At 41.1% G+C, this 18,314-nt stretch overlaps 1 protein-coding gene and 2 non-coding genes across 8 annotated transcripts in view; 1 reads left to right on the top strand and 2 right to left on the bottom strand.

Annotated features, from left to right (window-relative positions):
• Window positions 1–10,952: 10,952 nt before the first annotated feature.
• Window positions 10,953–11,068, bottom strand: LOC112393183 (U5 spliceosomal RNA). Its single transcript, XR_003001850.1, has one exon. It is a non-coding gene; the product is annotated as a U5 spliceosomal RNA (small nuclear RNA).
• Window positions 11,069–11,358: 290 nt separating this feature from the next.
• The window catches only part of PARP16 (poly(ADP-ribose) polymerase family member 16), a 47,439-nt gene continuing 40,483 nt past the window's right edge, over window positions 11,359–18,314 (top strand). For all 6 annotated transcript variants that reach the window (XM_024735128.1, XM_024735126.1, XM_024735123.1 and 3 more), the window contains exon 1: window positions 11,359–11,493. The gene's annotated coding sequence lies outside the window, so the exon portion shown is untranslated. The remainder of the gene's footprint in view (window positions 11,494–18,314) is intronic.
• LOC112393191 (U5 spliceosomal RNA) lies at window positions 17,024–17,138 on the bottom strand. The gene has a single exon (XR_003001857.1). It is a non-coding gene; the product is annotated as a U5 spliceosomal RNA (small nuclear RNA).

Genomic DNA, 18,314 nt, shown 5'->3' on the forward strand with positions numbered 1-18,314 from the left:
AAAAAAAAAAAGAAAGCCAGGATGGGAAAGGGGTCTTGAGGGGCGGGCTCTGAAGGGAGGGGCAGTTGGCACTTGCTGATTCGGGCTCTGAGGAAACAGAGAGGTGTGTGCTTGGGGCTGCCCTCTCAGCTATGTGGCAGGCTGAAAACAAGGAGGGGATCCCTTCATGCCCTGAAGACACCCAAAGCAAGGCGCCATCACTGAGTGGAGGTCCCCATCTGTATGATCAGGCCACTCAAGACGGCTGTTCTCTTGCTCTCTGGACATCCCCTGCTCGATCAGTCCCTGCCTCACCTACACCCAACTCACCTGACTGACCTTCCCTCTTAATGGTAGAGCCTAATCAGTTAAATGCCTACATACTTGCCCCCGGCCTCAGCTGGTGATTGTTCTAATCTTTAGAACAAGATAGCTTATGAAAGGGGCTGTGAGGGGCATGTGCCTCTGCTGGTTTCCCTGGCAACCAATGAGCCAACCTGATGTCAATTCCCTCTGTAACTAACCTCCCTCTTTACCCAGGAGTAAAGACTGCTGGTGAGGTGTCCCTCCAGGATCTTACTTCAGCCAGGTAAGCTCCCCCATCCATTAAACCACTGATGTCTCTGTCGCTGACTCCGGGCTCTTGGTTCAGTCTTGAGGCTGGGCAAGTACAGGGCTTGCAGGCCTGTGGGGTGAGCCCACCGCTGTCCTTAGCGTCCATGAGGTGCTGTTTGCACGGTGATGTGGTGTGGCTAGAGCAGTTCTGGCTGCAGGGACTGGCTGGACAGTGGGGCTTCGGTGTGGAAGGCACCAAAGGCTCTCAAGCCTCCAGAGTTTGGAGCAAATGGTGTGTGTGTATGTGTGTGTGTGTGTGTCCGACTGGTTTTATTTGCCTCTTTCTGGATCAGGTAGGTCATGCCTGTTACTGAACACATCGGGAGGGGATCCGCAGGAAGCCTCTGAGTTACTGCCTAGTTTTGGAAGATGAGAGCAATGTTTTATTTTGCATATCACTTTTAAGCATCTCTCTTTTGTATCCATCTTCTCATTTGCTTCTCACCACACCCTGTGAGGCAGGCAGGGAGGTACTTACCTCCATTTTCTCACAGAGAGGACTGCCTCCTGTGGAGATCATTTAATGAGAGACTGTCTTTCTCCTGCTGCTTCCTTTTACATTTCCTGGGACCTACTGTTTCCATGGTCCCGACCAGGGACTACAGGAAGGATGAGAGTGAGGCTGTTGGGTGAAGCTTCTAGGCTGGGAGGAAAGCCAAGCCACAGGGTGACATCCAGCAGAACGCCTGAAACCAGGTGTGGTGACTTATATCACTGCGATAAGGATTCAGAAAGGGAGTGTCTAGGTCTTTTCCTTTTCCGAGAGTATTAAAATCAGTTTGTTGAGTGCCGTGAACATTCCTCTTGAAGCAATAGAAGAATATCAGAGAAAGTAAACAGAAAAGTATACTGAAAATATAAACAGAAATTAGTGAGGAAGAAAAAGATACACTGGAGAGAGATGTCAAACTCCAAATTTAGTTATTTGGAAAAGAAAACTAATAAAGTTGACAATTGTTTTTCTAAATTTTTAATTTAATTTAATTTTTGGCTGAGTTGGGTCTTCGTTGCTGCGCACAGGCTTTCTGTATTTGCAGCAAGCAGGGGCTACTCTTCGTTGCAGTGCACAGGCTTCTCATTGTGGTGGCTTCTCTTGTTGCAGAGCATGGGCTCTAGGCGTGCAGGCTCAGTAGTTGTGGCGCACTGGCTTAGTTGCTCCGCGGCATGTGGGATCTTCCCAGACCAGGGCTTGAACCCGTGTCCCTTGCATTGGCAGGCGGATTCTTAACCACTGTGCCACCAGGGAAGCCCCAAAATTGACAACTTCTGACAAGATTTATCAGATCAAGAAAAAGAGAAGGCATAAATAAATAAATAATATGGGAATGAGAAAAAGGGACATAACTGAAGAGACGGCAGAAATCTAAATAATAGATTATGAACAACTGTGTGCCAATAAATCTTAAAACTGCAGAAAAGGTATTATCTATGTATCTCTCTTAGAAAAACTGACTCAAGAAGATATAGAAAAGTTAAATATCTATAACTAATAAAGACAGGAATCACTAGCAAAGTGTCAGGTCTAGAATGACATTTTACCATTTGCAACAACATGGATGGACCTGGAGGGTATTATGCTAAGTGAAATGAGTCAGTCAGACAGAGAGAGACAAATACTGTATGCTATCACTTATATGTGGAATCTAAAAAATAAACAAATGAACATAACAAAACAGACCCACAGACATAGAGAACAAACTAGTGGTAACCAGTAGGGAGAAGGAAGGGGTGGGGCAAGATAGGGGTAGGGGATTAAGAGGTACAAACTACTATGTATAAAATAAATAAGCAACAAGGATGTATTGTACAGCATAGGGAATATAGCCAATATTTTATAATAACTTTAAATAGAGTATAATCTATAAAAATGTTGAATAGCTATGTATACCTGAAACTAATATAATATTGTAAATCAACTATATCTTAATTTAAAAAAAAAAGTAATAATATGACCAAGTTGGGCTTTCCAATGGTCTGAATGTTTGTGTCCCCTCTCACAAGATTCATATGTTGAAACCCTAATACCAGTGTGATGATCTAGGAGATGGGGCCTCTGGGAGTAATTAGGCCATGAGGGTGGAGCCCTCATGGATGGAATTAGTGCCCTTATAAGAGGAAGCCACGGTGCTAGCTAGTTCTCTTTTCTGCCCTGTGAGGATACAAGAAGTCAGCTGTCTGCAACCTGGAGGAGGGCCTTTACCAGAACTGGAACCATGCTGGCACCCTGATCTCAGACTTACAGCCTTCAGAACTGTAAGAAATAAATTTCTGTTGTTTGTCACCCACTTTACAGTATTTTGTCATAGTGGCCTGAGCTAAGACAAGTTTATCCTAGAAATGCAAGATTGGCTCAACATTTGGAAATAAATGGCATTCACCACATTAACAATTTAAAAGAAAAAGCATATGATCATCCTAATAGATACAGCAAAAACTTTAAACAGAGAGTATAAGAAAACATCTGATACAACGTGTCTAATACAAGAAACAACCTACTCAATGGAACAGCATTTCTTTTAAAATCAGGCATAAGATAAAGAGGATCTCTATGATTTCCACTTCACATTATACAAGATCAACATCGTATATGCTAACTGCTCAATAATATTAAAAAATATCAGAAAAGAAGTTTTAAAAAAAATGTGTAGGGGCAGAGTCAAGATGGCTTATTAGGAGGACACAGAATTCATGTCTCCTTACAACTAGGGCACCTCCAGGCACCAGTGGGAGACCACGGATACCTAAGGGGATGGGAGGAACCCCCAGTGACTGGATAGGATGTGGGGCATGGTGGGGGAGTGAAGAGGGAGAAGTGGAGGTGGGACGGGACTGGCACCTCTGAGGGGTGGCTGGGGGAGGGGAAGGGATTGAGAGGGCAGAGAATCAAAAGGGAGTGTGGCCATGTTTCCCCTGTCCACTTGGGCCCCCAGGAGCCTGCTGATATCCAGGGCCTGATCCTCTGCCCACCGAGGCCTGTCCAGCCGCGCGGGTCCTGAGGGATTAGGAGGGAGGGAAGGGGGAACAAAAGTAAAGGCCGGACCTTCGGGACCGGCACCCCTGAGGGCAGCTGGGGGAGGGAAGGAATTCCTACACCCAGCGGGACCCACCTACGGTTAGGGGTCCAGCGGCGAAGGTGGAGACCCTGGGGGAGACGATGGGAGAGGGGTGCAAAGGACCGGAAGGGAATGCGGCCAGGGCTTTCCCTGTCCACTTAGGCACCATGCGCTCCCGGGCCTAATCCTCTGCCCTAGGAGCCTCCCTCCTCCTGCACAGAGCCCAAGCCCCGCCCCTACACCCCCTCCCAGGGCCCCACCTCTACACTCGGAGACCTCCTCCCTCCAACTGCGCTGGGCCTGAACCCCACCCACACACCCTCACTCAGGGCCCTACTGCCAAACTCCGGAACCCCATACTCCAGAGGCCCTCCTTTCCACGTGCTGCCTCTCCCCTTCTGCACAGGTCCTAAGCAAAGGCCCTGAGTTTTATTTTTCTAATTTTATTTTATTCTTTATACTTTGTGAGTGATCTCTCCTTTTGGCTTGTTGCCCCTGCCCTGCACCCCCCACCCCTTTTTTCTTCTTTCTGCTGTGGTTTTATTTTACCTTGTTGCAGTTGTTTCAATTATAGTTTTATTTTTCCTAATATATTTTTTATCGTCGAATTTTATTTTGTTTTTTATTCTTTGATATTGTACTGCTCCTTTTTTTGTTTCTTCAAAAAAAAAAAAAGGAGAAGTAACAACTGACACTGCAGAAATACAAAAGATCATGAGAGATTACTACAAGCAACTCTATGCCAATAAAATGGACAACCTGGAAGAAATGGACAAATTACCAGAAAAGCACAACCTTCCAAGACTGAATCAGGAAGAAATAGAAAATATAAACAGACAAATTACAAATACTGAAGTTGAAACTGTGATAAAAATCTTCCAACAAAGAAAAGCCCAGGAACAGACAGCTTCACAGGCAAATTCTATCAAACATTTAGAGAAGAGCTAACACTTATCCTTCTCAAACTCTTCCAAAATATAGCACAGGGAAGAACACTCCCAAACTCATTCTACGAGTCCACCATCACCCTGATACCAAAACCGGACAAAGATGTCACAAAGAAAGAAAACTACAGGCCAATATCACTGATGAACATAGATGCAAAAACCCTCAAGAAAATAGTAGCAAACAGAATCCAACAGCACAATAAAGGATCATACACCATGATCAAGTGGGATTTATCCCAGGAATGCAAGGATTCTTCAATATACACAAGTCAATCAATGTGATACACCATATTAACAAATTGAAGGAGAAAAACCATATGATCATCTCAATAGGTGCAGAAAAAGCTTTCAACAAAATTCAACACCCATTTATGATAAAAACTCTCCAGAAAGTAGGCATAGAGAGAACCTACCTAAACATATGAAAGGCCATATATGACAAACCCACAGCAAACATCATTCTTAATGGTGAAAAACTGAAAGCATTTCCTCTAAGATCAGGAACAAGACAAGGATGTCCACTCTCACCACTGTTATTCAACATAGTTTTGGAAGTTTTAGCCACAACAATTAGAGAAGAAAAAGAAATAAAAGGAATCCAAATCGGAAAAGAAGAAGTAAAACTGTCACTTTTTGCAGATGACATGATACTATACATAGAGAATCCTAAGATGCTACCAGAAAACTACGAGATCTAATCAATGAATTTGGTAGAGTAGCAGGTTACAAAATTAATGCACAGAAATCTCTTGCATTCCTATATACTAATGATGAAAAAATCTGAAAGAGAAATTAAGGAAACATTCCCATTTACCATTGAATTTGGTAGAGTAGCAGGTTACAAAATTAATGCACAGAAATCTCTTGCATTCCTATATACTAATGATGAAAAAATCTGAAAGAGAAATTAAGGAAACACTCCCATTTACCATTGCAACAAAAAGAATGAAATACCTAGGAATAAACCTACCTAAGGAGACAAAAGACCTGTATGAAGAAAATTATAAGACACTGATGAAAGAAATTAAAGATGATACAAACAGATGGAGAGATATACTATGTTCTTGGATTGGAAGAATCAACATTGTGAAAATGACTATACTACCCAAAGCACTCTACAGATTCAGTGCAATCCCTATCAAACTACCAATGGCATTTTTCACAGAACTAGAACAAAAAATTGCACAATTTTTATGGAAACACAAAAGACCCCAAATAGCCAAAACAATCTTGAGAAAGAAAAATGGACCTGGAGGAATCTGGCTCCCAGACTTCAGACTATACTAAAACTACAGTAATCAAGACAGTATGGTAGTGGCACAAAAACAGAAATATAGATCAATGGAACAGTATAGAAAGTCCAGAGATAAACCCATGCACATATGGTCACCTTATCTTTGATAAAGGAGGCAAGAGTATACAGTGAAGAAAAGACAGCCTCTTCAATAAGTGGTGCTGGGAAAACTGGACAGCTACATGTAAAAGAATGAAATTAGAACACTTCTGGGAATTCCCTGGTGGCACAGTGGTTAGGAATCCTCCTGCCAATGCAGGGGACACAGGTTTGAGCCCTGGTCAGGAAGATCCCACATGCCGTGGAGCAACTAAGCCCGTGCACTACAACTACTGAACCTGTGCTCTAGAGCTCGTGAGCCACAAGTACTGAACCTGCGTGCTGCAACTATTGAAGTCCATGCACCTACAGCCCATGCTCCACAACAAGAGAAGCCACTGCAATGAGTAGCCCGCGCACTGCAACGAAGAGTAGCCCCCGTTCTCCGCAACTAGAGAAAGCCTGCGCACAGAAACGAAGACCTAATGCACCCCAAAATAAATAAATAAGATTTAATAAATAAATAAATCCTGTTTTAAAAAAACAAAAACGAACACTTCCTAACACCATACACAAAAATAAACTCAAAATGGATTAAAGACCTAAATGTAAGGCCAGACCCTATAAAACTCTTAGAGGAAAACATAGGCAGAACCCTCTATGACATAAATCACAGCAAGATCCTTTGTGACCCACCTCCTAGAGACATGGAAATAAAAACAAAAATAAACAAATGGGACCTAATGAAACTTTCCTTTGCACAGCAAAGGAAACTTTCCTTTGCACAGCAAAGGAAACCATAAACAAGATGAAAAGACAACCCTCAGAATGAGAGAACATATTTGCAAACGAAGCAACTGACAAAGGATTAATCTCCAAAATATACAAGCAGCTTATGCAGCTTAATATCAAAAAAACAAACAACCCAATCCAAAAATGGGCAGAAGACCTAAATAGACATTTCTCCAAAGAATATATACGGATTGCCAACAAACACATGAAAAGATGTTCAACATAACTAATTAGAGAAATGCAAATCAAAACTACAATGAGGTATCACCTCACACCGGTCAGAATGGCCATCATCAAAAAATCTACAAACAATAAATGCTGAAGAGGGTGTGGAGAAAAGGGAACCCTCTCATACTGTTGGTGGGAATGTAAATTGATACAGCCACTATGGAGAACAGTATGGAAGTTCCTTAAGAAACTGAAAATAGAACTACCATATGACCCAGCAATCCCACTACTGGGCATATACCCTGAGAAAACCATAATTCAAAAAGAGTCATGTACCACAATGTTCATTGCAGCACTATTTACAATAGCCAGGACATGGAAGCAATCTAAATGTCCATCAACAGACGAATGGTTAAAGAAGATGTGGCACATGTATACAATGGAATGTTACTCAGCCATAAAAGGAAATGAAATTGAGTTATTTGTAGTGAGGTGGATGGACCTAGAGTCTGTCATACAGAGTGAAGTAAGTCAGAAAGAGAAGAACAAATACCGTATGCTAACACATATATATGGAATCTAAAAAAAAAAAAAAGGTTCTTATGAACCTAGGGGCAGGACATGAATAAAGACACAGACGTAGAGAATGGACTTGAGGACAAGGGGAGGGAAAGGGTAAGCTGGGACGAAGTGAGAGAGTAGCATTGACATATATACACTACCAAATGTAAAATAGATAGCTAGTGGGCAGCAGCTGCATGGCACAGAGAGATCAGCTAGGTGTTTTGCGACCACCTAGTGGGGTGGGATAAGGAGGGTGGGAAGGAGATGCAAGAGCGAGGGTATATGGGGATAGACGTATGCATATAGGTGATTCACTTTGTTATACAGCAGAAACACAACACTGTAAAGCAGTTATACTCCAATAAAGATGTTAAAAAAAATGTGTAGAGGGAATTCCCTGACAATCCAGTGAATTCCAGTGAATCAGGACTCTGAGCTCTCACTGCTAAGGGCCTGGGTTCGATCCCTGGTAGGGGAACTAAGATTTTGCATGCTGCATGGTATGGCCAAAAAAAAAATTGTGTAGGTAGAAAATTCAAAATAATCTACACACAATTATTAGAGTTAATGAGAGAGTCAAGTGAGGTTGCCAGATATAAGATCCTATAGAAGAGTCAGTTGCATTTGTATAAAACGTGAATGCACAATTAGGACATGCAATTTTAAAAATTAACAAAAGATACATCTTTAATAGAAAAATGTAACACTTAATTGAAAAATAATAAAGAAGACCTAAACATAGACAAATCATGTCCATGAGTAAGATGAAACTTCAATTCTCCCTCAATAATTTATGTATTAAATTCAGATCCAATAGGGATTTTCATGAAAATCAACAAGGCAATTCTAAACATTTTTGGAAGGACAAAGGATAGCCAAGTTAGTTCTGGAAAGAAAACCAAAGAGGGGGATTATGCCTACCAGTTTCAAGTATTGTTATAAACCCACAGGAATTAGGATATGTGATGTTAGCTCAGGGATAGATAAATTAGACCCATGGAATAGAATAGAGAGCCCAGAATGTTTATGGCATTGATTGTGGTAACATTTTCATGGGTCTGTACTTAACTCCAAACTCAAGTTGCACACATTAAACATATGCAGCTCTTTGTATGTCAATCAGACCTCAATAGAGTGATGTGAAAAAAAAAAATAGTGTAGAAACATTCCCATGCATGTAAGGAAAGCTGATGTATGTCAGAGCTGTCACTGCAGATCAGTGGGGAAAAAGACATCAATCAATAAAATAGTGCTGGTGGATGGTACTATAGTGATTCATTCAATAAACATTCAGTGACAACACCAAAAAGAAAAAAAAAAAAAGTGGTGCTGGTGCCGTGGGACAACTAAGCCCAGGCGCAACTACTCAGCCCATGTGCTCTGGAGCTCGTGCGCCACAACTAGAGAGCACGCACAACTAGAGAGCTCGCGTGCTGCAACTAAGACTTAAAGCAGCCAAATAAATAAATAAATATTAAAAAAAAATAAAAACCATTACTCTGATATGAAAATAACCTTTAAAAAAACAAATCAATAGTGCCGGGCAATTGCTATCATTTTCGGGGGGAGATAAAAATGATCCACACTTCACATTCTATACAAAAATTCAGTTCCTGGTGAATCAAGGACTTAAATATGAAAGACATAACTTTAAGAGATATAGAATTGCTTTAATAATTTGAGATAATTATTTATTAAATAAAACACACTGAAAAAGCACAAATCACAATAAAATTTTTTTAAAGAGATCAATCTGACATTAAAATTTAGACCAGCTCACCAGGAGACACTATAAGAAAAATGGACAGGAGGCTTCCTTGGTGGCATAGTGGTTAAGAATCCTCTTGCTACTGTAGGGGGCATGGGTTCCAGCCCTGGTCCGGGAAGATCCTACCTGCCAGGGAGCAATTAGACCCGTGCGCCACAACTACTGAGCCTGTGGTCTAGAGCCCGCAAGCTACAACTACTGAGCCCACGTGGCACAAACTACTAAAGCTCGCGCACCTGGAGCCCGTGGTCCGCCACAAGAGAAGCCACCGCAAGGACAAGGAAGCACACCGCAACGAAGAGTAGCCCTCACTCGCTGCAACTAGAGAAAGCCCGCGCGCAGCAACGCAGACCCAACGCAGCCAAAAATATATAAATTAATAAAAAAAAGAAGAACACTACTGTAAAACAATTTCATGATTACCAGATGAACAAAACTTAAAGTCTGAGCATACCAACGGCCAGTACGGCCGAGAGGCAATGAGAATATGCATAGACCATTGGAGGAAGTGTAAACACTATGGGGAAAAATTATTACACCTGCCTGCCCTGAGAACGTGCAACTCCTTTCCACAGTCTAGGAACGCACCAGGAGTAACATTATTATTATTTTTAAAGCAGTCTTTATGCTTCTAAACATTCCCTTTTTAAAACTTCTTTTGACTGCGTCCGTCGAGTCTCCGTCGTGACAAGCAGAATCTTCGTTTAAGAGTGCGGGATCTTTCGTTGTTGCAGACGGCATATAGGATCTTACTTCCGTCTCCACCGATCAAACCTGTTTCCGTTGCATTGCAAGGCAGATTTCACTGGACCACCAGTTTAAGTCCCAGAGATAACATTCTTCTAATAACCAAAACTTGGAAGAAGTAAAACAAACTAAGCAATTCTAAATCTATGAAGGAAAAACAAGATCTACGGACTGTGTCTTGTAAATACACTGTAATTCCACAGAGCTGAGCTGTCCCGTACTACCACCAGCCACAAATAACTCTTGCGCTCTTAAGAAGGTGACTAGTCGTAATTTAAGTGTACTGAGCATAACACACGCAACGCATTCCAGAGTCCTCGTAAAACAACCAAGAAACTGCTTCCCGGCAGATCAGCTCTGTGCTTTGTGAGCGCCTGGGGAAGTGGGATAGGGAGAGTGAGAGGGAGGGAGACGCAAGAGAGGAGATATGGGGACATATGTATACGTATAACTGATTCACTTTGTTATAAAGCAGAAACAAGCACACTATTGTAGAGCGATTATACGCCAATTAAAAAAAAAAACTGCTTCCCATTTTTTTCTCGTTGATTACGTATGTCAACGGTAAATAGATTTATTGGATTAAACAAAACATGCTTTTCTCTCTTAAATCCACCTCTAAAGAAATGGAAAGTGTGTCTACGAACACCTGACACCACTTAACAACATCATCAGAAAAAAACCAGTAGGTGCCTCAGTGCTATAACCGCTTTCAACCCGTAATGTAAAAACCCGGAACTTCCGCATTTAAGTTCAAATTTTTTTCGGAACAACGACAGTTTCAGAAAACGTAAAACGCAGAATAAAAGCATTCTAAATCTACAATGATCAGAGTGCAATCGAAATTACACTGATCGTTTGATAACAATCTTTTATATGAAACATTACTGTCAGTGAAAAAAACCTCTCACACAAAATAAAAAAACGGAAATACGGGTTAGTAGAGCTTCCTTTCCAATGAGTCTATTTTTGTAACAGCTTAGAGCAGCCTTGCCGAAGCAAGGCCTCAAAAAATTAGTTTAAAACTCAGAGTTGTTCCTCTCCACGGAAATCTTTAGTAAAAGGCGAAAGATTTATACGATCTGAAGAGAAACCAGAGTATAACAAACGTTTTTGTTACTCACACCTGGGGTAAGAGAAACTCCTAGAACACTGATAGTGGCTAGTTAACACCAAGATCCAGTGCCTGAACAAAAATTTCTAGACTAGTCTGTAAATAAAGGGTCTAATTTTAGAAAATATAAGTAGACGATAATTTAAAATTTTGCCATTTTAAACTTGTACTACGTGCAGTGCACTGTGGGTATGCAAATAAGGCAAGCCTGCGTCCTTTCCGTTCGGGAAAGATATTAGTATTCACATAGTGCCCCTGCGTCACCACTAGGCGGCGAAGCGGAGGATTGGCAGGCTGGCAGCCACACGCCGGACTGATCAGAGACCCAGGTTTTATGTTTTGTACATTTGTACGTCTGAGTTTGATTTCTGTTAAAGACTTTGCAGTTAAATTGGAAAAGAAAAAAATTGCAAGTAAGTAATCGGCACAAAATTCAGGACCGTGGTTTTCTCCCTTTGGTGGAGTGAGGGCGTTCGGGAGTTTTAAAATTTGACAATTTCCTTTTTCTTAAAGTGAGTGGTGGGCGCACAGGTGTTTTGTCTGTTTTGCACCGTGCACGTCTGGGATGTACACTCTAGAATATTATGCCGTTTGTGAAAAATTCGTAGCGGTGTCCTCTTTAAAATTGCAGCTTGCGGAATTCCCTGGCGGTCCAGTGGTTAGGACTCGGAGCTTTCACTTCCTGGGTGGGGTTCCATCCCTGGTGGGGGAGATAAGATCCCTTAAGCTAAGCGGCAAAAAAAAAAAAAAAAATGGAGATTGCGCCCTCCGCTCGGTTTCAGGTTTCCTGCCTCCTCATCTGATGCTACTTATGGCAATGAAATCTTGTATTTCAGTTTCAGACCTCGAGTCTCACCCTGTGTTTTTAAAATGAGCTGTACTCTCCTCAGCGGTGCTCAGCTGCTCGGTCGCCCGGCCTACACAGACTCCTTCTTAACTATTGTAGTAACTGAACCATCTTGGGAAAGGAAACTGAAGCTCCTTTTGTTTTTTTCTGGCATCTTGTGTCAGTGTTCCACTTCCCAACTTTGACACCTTCTCTGAGCTGTCATGTTTGTTTGCATTTCTTTTTGCTGGTTCTTTTGCTAACAAGTCGATCACATTTGACATATATTTGATTTAAATTTGTCTAATACATTTTAAAAACAGCTTTTGGGGGGGATATAATCCACTTACCATAAAGTTCACCAATTTAATGTGTACAATTCAATGGTTTTTAGCATATTCACAGAATTGTGTGATCATCACAGTCTAGTGGGGTTTTTATAGTTTTTTTTTTAGGTTTTTTTGGCCTTCCCCGCGGGGCATGTGGGATCTTAGTTCCCCCAACAGGGATGGAACCTGCCCCTCCTTCAGTGGAAGCTCAGAGTCTTAACCACTGGACCACCAGGGAAGTCCCCACAGTGCAGTTTTAGAACATCTTCATCAACCCAAAAAGAAACTGTACCCATTAGCAGTTATTCCCCATCTTCCCCATCCCCCAGCCTCTACCAAACACTAACCTACTTTCTGTCTGCACCTACTCTGGACATTTCATATAAATGGAAGCATAAAACCTGTGGCTTTTTGTGACTGGCTTCTTTCACTTAGCATAATGTTTGTGAGATTCATTCACGCCTACATGTGTTTTGATACTCTTTTGCATTCTTGCTGTATTTCACAGAGTAATGGGGAGTTAAAGACCCATGGAGATGCAGAGGTCCAGCACTACAATGATAGCTATTTACCTCACAGGGCTTGGCCTGGGGCTACGGCACTGAGGGGACAGGAAAGGAGCAACTCTCTGAAGAGTGTTTCCCTGCTCCTAGATTGTAGGGGACCTTTGGTCTCCTCCATTCTAGAAGGTCCTGGGCAGCTTTCACTGGTTAGAGGACCACAAGGAAGGTTAACTTTTTTCCTTTTTTAAGTAAAGGAAAGAACTACTTTTCACAGTGGATATTCAATTAATAAGACTCCTTACTTTTATTTATTTATTAATTAAATTTTTATTTATTTTTGGCTGCGTTGGGTCTTTATTGCTGCACCCTGGCTTTCTCTAGTTGCGACGAGTTGGGGCTACTCTCTTGTGGTGCATGGGCTTCTCATTGCGGTGGCTTCTCTTGTTGCAGAGCACGGGCTCTAGGCACATGCGCTTCAGTAGTCGTGGCACGCGGGCACAGTAGTTGTGGCTTGCAGGCTCTAGAGAACAGGCTCAGCACTTGTGGTGCATGGGCTTAGTTGCTCTGCGGCATGTGGGATCTTCGCGGACCAGGGCTCAAACCTGTGTCCCCTGCATTGGCAGGCAGATTCTTAACCACTGTGCCGCCAGGGAAGTCCCTAGCCTTGCCTGTTCTTGTGGATTGTTCTCTGGTTCCTATTTGTTGTGGCTCGATTCCAGAGGCCACAGCTACAAGTGGCAGGTCTGAGAGTTGGAACGACACCTAACCCTTTCAGATTCTGCAGTGGAGAAGCACGCTTCTGTGGAAGGTGAACTGAGCCTCTAGGTCTCAGCTCTTGTCCCTTGCTCATTTCTGCTGCAACGTCTATTTGCCACAAGGAGGTGCTGCTTCCCTTTTAGTGTTCAATTCCTGCCACAAGGCCCACCTCTTAAGGAAAGGGATTCCAACGTTTTCTCTCAGGCCTCACTGAAAGAATTTTGAAACTATGTTTCTCTTGCACATTTTAAAGATCATATGTACAGTTTTCATAAGATAACTTACAACATGATATGTTTAAATAGATGCAAAAGATGAATATTGTACATTGTAAATATTGATACTCTAAATTGTTACATCACTTAATTTTTTTTTTACATCATTATTGGAACATAATTGCTTTACAATGTTGTATTAGTTTCTGCTGTATAACAAAGTGAATCAGCTATACATATACATATATCCCCATATCTCCTCCCTCTTGCGTCTCCCTCCCACCCACCCTATCCCACGCCTCTAGGTGGACACAAAGCACCGAGCTGATCTCCCTGTGCTATGCGGCTGCTTCCCACTAGCTGTTTTACTTTTGGTAATGTATATATGTCAATGCTACTCTCTCACTTCATCCCAGCTTAACCTTCTCCCTCCCTGTGTCTTCAAGTCCATTCTCTACATCTGTGTCTTTATTCCTATTCTGCCCGTTACATCACTTTAAATTGTAACCAGTGGAAGATAAATACCCAAGAAATTTGATACCTACCGTTTGTAATTATTTTTTAATAAATGAATGAATTAATTTATTGGCTGCGTTGGGTCTTCGTTGCTGCACACGGGCTTTCTCTAGTTACAGTGAGCGGGGGCTACTCTTCGTTGTGGTGTGCGGGCTTCTCATTGCGGTGGCTTCTCTTGTTTCGGAGCACAGGCGCTAAGCACTCGGGCTTCAGTAATTGTGGCTCGTGGGCTCTAGAGTGCAAGCTCAGTAGTTGTGGCACACGGGCTTAGTTGCTCCGCCACATGTGGGATCTTCCCAGACCAGGGCTTGAACCTATGTCCCCTGCATTGGCAGGCGGATTCTTAACCACTGCACCACCAGTGAAGTCCCTGTAATTTTTTTTTTATTTAAGTTTTTGCATAATTCCTTTTGATTCTTGAACTTCTTTTTCCGGTTCCATTTCCCCAAGAATTTAATACAATTACATTTTTATACCTGAAAGTATTTTATTGATCACCCAATCATATTCTTCTATGACAAAATAAGTACATTAATTGAATTTTAAAACTTTTTTCACATCCTTTCAAATCCTTAAAAAATTTTAAAAATATTTATTATTTAGGCTGCTCTGGGTCTTAGTTGCAGCACGTGGGATCTTTGTTGTGGCATGTTTAGTTGCGGCACGTGGACTCTTAGTTGTGGCATGCAGACTCTTAATTGTGGCATGCATGCAGGATCCAGTTCCCCACCCAGTGATCGAACCCGGGCCCCCTGCTTCGGGAGTGTGGATTCTTACCCACTGTACCATCAGGGAAGTCCCTGAACTTAAAATTGTATGCACTAATGTTTTTCTTCTGGATTGACTTATTACAGTTATTAGTTATTAGTACATGCTTGATCAATACAATATAAATATATTACAACCTTTGATAATTATTAAACATAAAAGTGTCGGGACTTCCCTGGTGGTCCAGTGGGTAAGACTCTGCACTCCCAATGCAGGGGGCCCAGGTTCAATCCCTTGTCAGAGAACTAGATCCCTCATGTGTGCCACAACTAAAGATCCCGCACACTGCAACGAAGTTCCCACATGCTGCAACTAACACCCAGAGCAGCCAAAATGAATAAATATTTAAATAAATAAATAAAGTTTCCGAGAGATACTTTCCACCTCTTACATTGGCAGAGAACAAAAACAAAAAATTAAAAAAAAAAAGTCATTGTGTTGGAACAGCATTTCTTAATTAGATGGATGCGTAGTCTTGGGTTGGTAAAAGAGTTAGTTCGGGGTTTTAACATCTTACGGAAAAAGCCGAATGAACTCTTTGGCCAACCCAATACTTATTGCTAGAGAAGACAGAGTTCAGTTTCAATGCTTCTTCCCCCCACCCCCGTTTTTATAGCTGTAACCTGAGAAAGCTTTTCTCCATGAATCAGTAGATGGAAGGGGTTTCAACAGTGTCACTCACTACTGTGACCAAATAGAACTTGGGTCTGCTCGCCCACGCCTCCAGTAATTCCCCTGACACTCGGTTCTGGTGAAGGAAAGTGCAGCATTCATTGCAGGGCGCCAAGCAAGGAATCCAGGTAGTTAAGGCCTGATGGTTTTGCAGGAGAGGGTTGTGATGTGAGTAATCAGCTGTGGACATTCTTCTGATTGGTTGGTGGTGAATTAATAGGGAATCAACATCATCAATCTTCAGGCAGTTCCAACACAGCTGGGGTCTATGCACTTGTGGTCAGCATACAGTTAACTTCTTTTTTCTGATGGGGATTTCAGTCTCTGCAAAACAGCTCAAAGAATATAGCTCAGAATATTATCTGTAGACCTTGACGGGGAACTAAAAGTCCTTGACTTTGTTTAATAGCTGAACAATTTTTTTGTTTTGCTTGACTGTTTTCCCTTGTTTCTGCATTTTCTCACTTCTCTGCTTAAGTTTATTATTTGGAACTTCCAGAAGGCCTAGGAGGCTAAAGTTTTTTTTACAAACAGGAAGCAGGCAGAGGACACTGTGTGTGTGTGGGGGGGCTCTGACTTGGGAAGACCCCATAGTGTCCTGCTTGGTTATACTACCATATAATGAATTTTCAGGGGACAACTGAAGTAAGTCTTCCCTACACTCTGTTGAAGGAAAAGATTTGGAATTCTTTTATTTTTGTTTTATTTGTTTATTTTGGTTGCATGGGCTCGAAGTGGCAGCCTGCAGGCTCCTACACTGGAAAATGGATTTTTTACCACTAGACCACCAGAGAAGTCCCACTCAATGATTACTTATATTATCCAGACACAGAACATGCAACGTTTTAGAAAAACCTATTTGATTAAGTAAACTGTGTTATTAATATCAATTTCACCTGTTTCTCTTTTATCAAGCTTCTTTTTTTAAAAATGATAATTTTCCCTTTTACTTTAGTATTTATTTGGGCTGTACTGGGTTTTAGTTGCAGAATGTGGGCTTTTTAGGGAATCTTAATTGTGGCATGTATGCATACAGGATCCAGTTGGATTGAAACTCAGTATTTTGTACGGGGACCAGGAAGTCTTACCACTGGAACACCAGGAAAGCCCCAATCCAGCTTTTATTTGCATATCATCTGCAAAATACTTAACTCTGTAACCACCCCCCACCCCCAGAAATTAAAGAACAGAAAAAAACTACAAACAAACACCTAAAACTACACTTTGTGGAACACAAGTATCTAGAAAATTAATTTCACTTTAACACACCCACACATATAGCCACACAAAAACTTGCAAATAATTTTGCTCTTAAAAGCAAAAAAGTATTAATTTTTCTGTTTTTACCACAGTTAGGCAGCCTTACCAAAGCAAGGCCTCAAAAAATTATTGTTAAGACTCAGTTGTTTCTCTCCACGGAAATCTTTAGTAAAAGGCGAAAGATTTATTCGATATGAAGAGAAACCAGAGTATACCAAACAGCCTGCGTAACTCATTTTTCTAGTAACTACAACTCCTAGTTCACTGATGGTGGCTATTTATCCCCAGAGTTACTGCCGGAATAAATTTATTCAAGGAATTCTGAAAATAATATTTTCATACTTAGAAAAGTTGAGTAAGAAAGAAATTTTTATTAACTTGAAAACAATTAAACTATTTGCAGTGTATTATGGGTATGCAAATGAACCTGAATAATCTCCCTTTACACTCGGGAAATATCTTAGTACTGTATTCAACCATTGCTCTGGGGCCACCTTTAAGGGGCAAAGCGGTGGCTTGGCTGCCTGGGATCTTAACTCCATCCTTGCCTACTAAAGACGTTATGATTTTATCTATTTGTACACTGGGACTATGATATCTTTTAAATAAAATAATTTTCTGATAGTTGGGGCGGGGGTGGGCCATGAGAATAGCAAAGTAATGGTTAATATGAAATCCAGGATACTGGTTACCTGCAGTGTGGAGTGAGGGGTAAGATTGTGGAAAGGACCACAGAGGTTTCAAAGGTATTGGCAATATCTTTTTTTGTAAACTGGGAGGGAGACATCAAGTATTCATTTTATTACTTTAAAAATGTTATTTATGTATCATATAACATTGTATATCATATTCATGAACATTATGAATCTTTCCCATCATTGAGGTCTACTTTTATGTCATTTCATACAGTTTTATAATTTTACCATAAAGATTATTTTGGTTATATTTACTTCACTTTTTTTTCTTTTAAATTTTGGTTGGATTTACTTCATTCACTTTTAGATTATTTTGGTTAGATTTACTTCACTTTTTTTTCTTTTAAATTTTTTAACATCTTTATTGGAGTATAGTTGCTTTACAATTGTGTGTTCGTTTCTGCTTTATAACAAAGTGAATCAGCTATACATATACATACGCAGGATCTTCCTAGACCGGGGCACGAACCCGAATCCCCTGCATCGGCAGGCGGACTCTCAACCACTGCACCACCAGGAAAGCCCTTCCCTAACTTTTTATTTATAATTTATTTTCATTAGTTAATTAATTAATTAATCAATTTTTTGGGTGAAGGATGACTTTTTTTTGAATTTTATTTTATTTTTTTATACAGCAGGTTCTTATTAGTCATCCATTTTATACACATCAGTGCATACATGTCAATCCCAGTCT

This window comes from Neophocaena asiaeorientalis, unplaced genomic scaffold, assembly GCF_003031525.2.
Source record: "Neophocaena asiaeorientalis asiaeorientalis breed wild unplaced genomic scaffold, Neophocaena_asiaeorientalis_V1.1 scaffold264, whole genome shotgun sequence".
Lineage (NCBI taxonomy): Eukaryota > Metazoa > Chordata > Mammalia > Artiodactyla > Phocoenidae > Neophocaena > Neophocaena asiaeorientalis.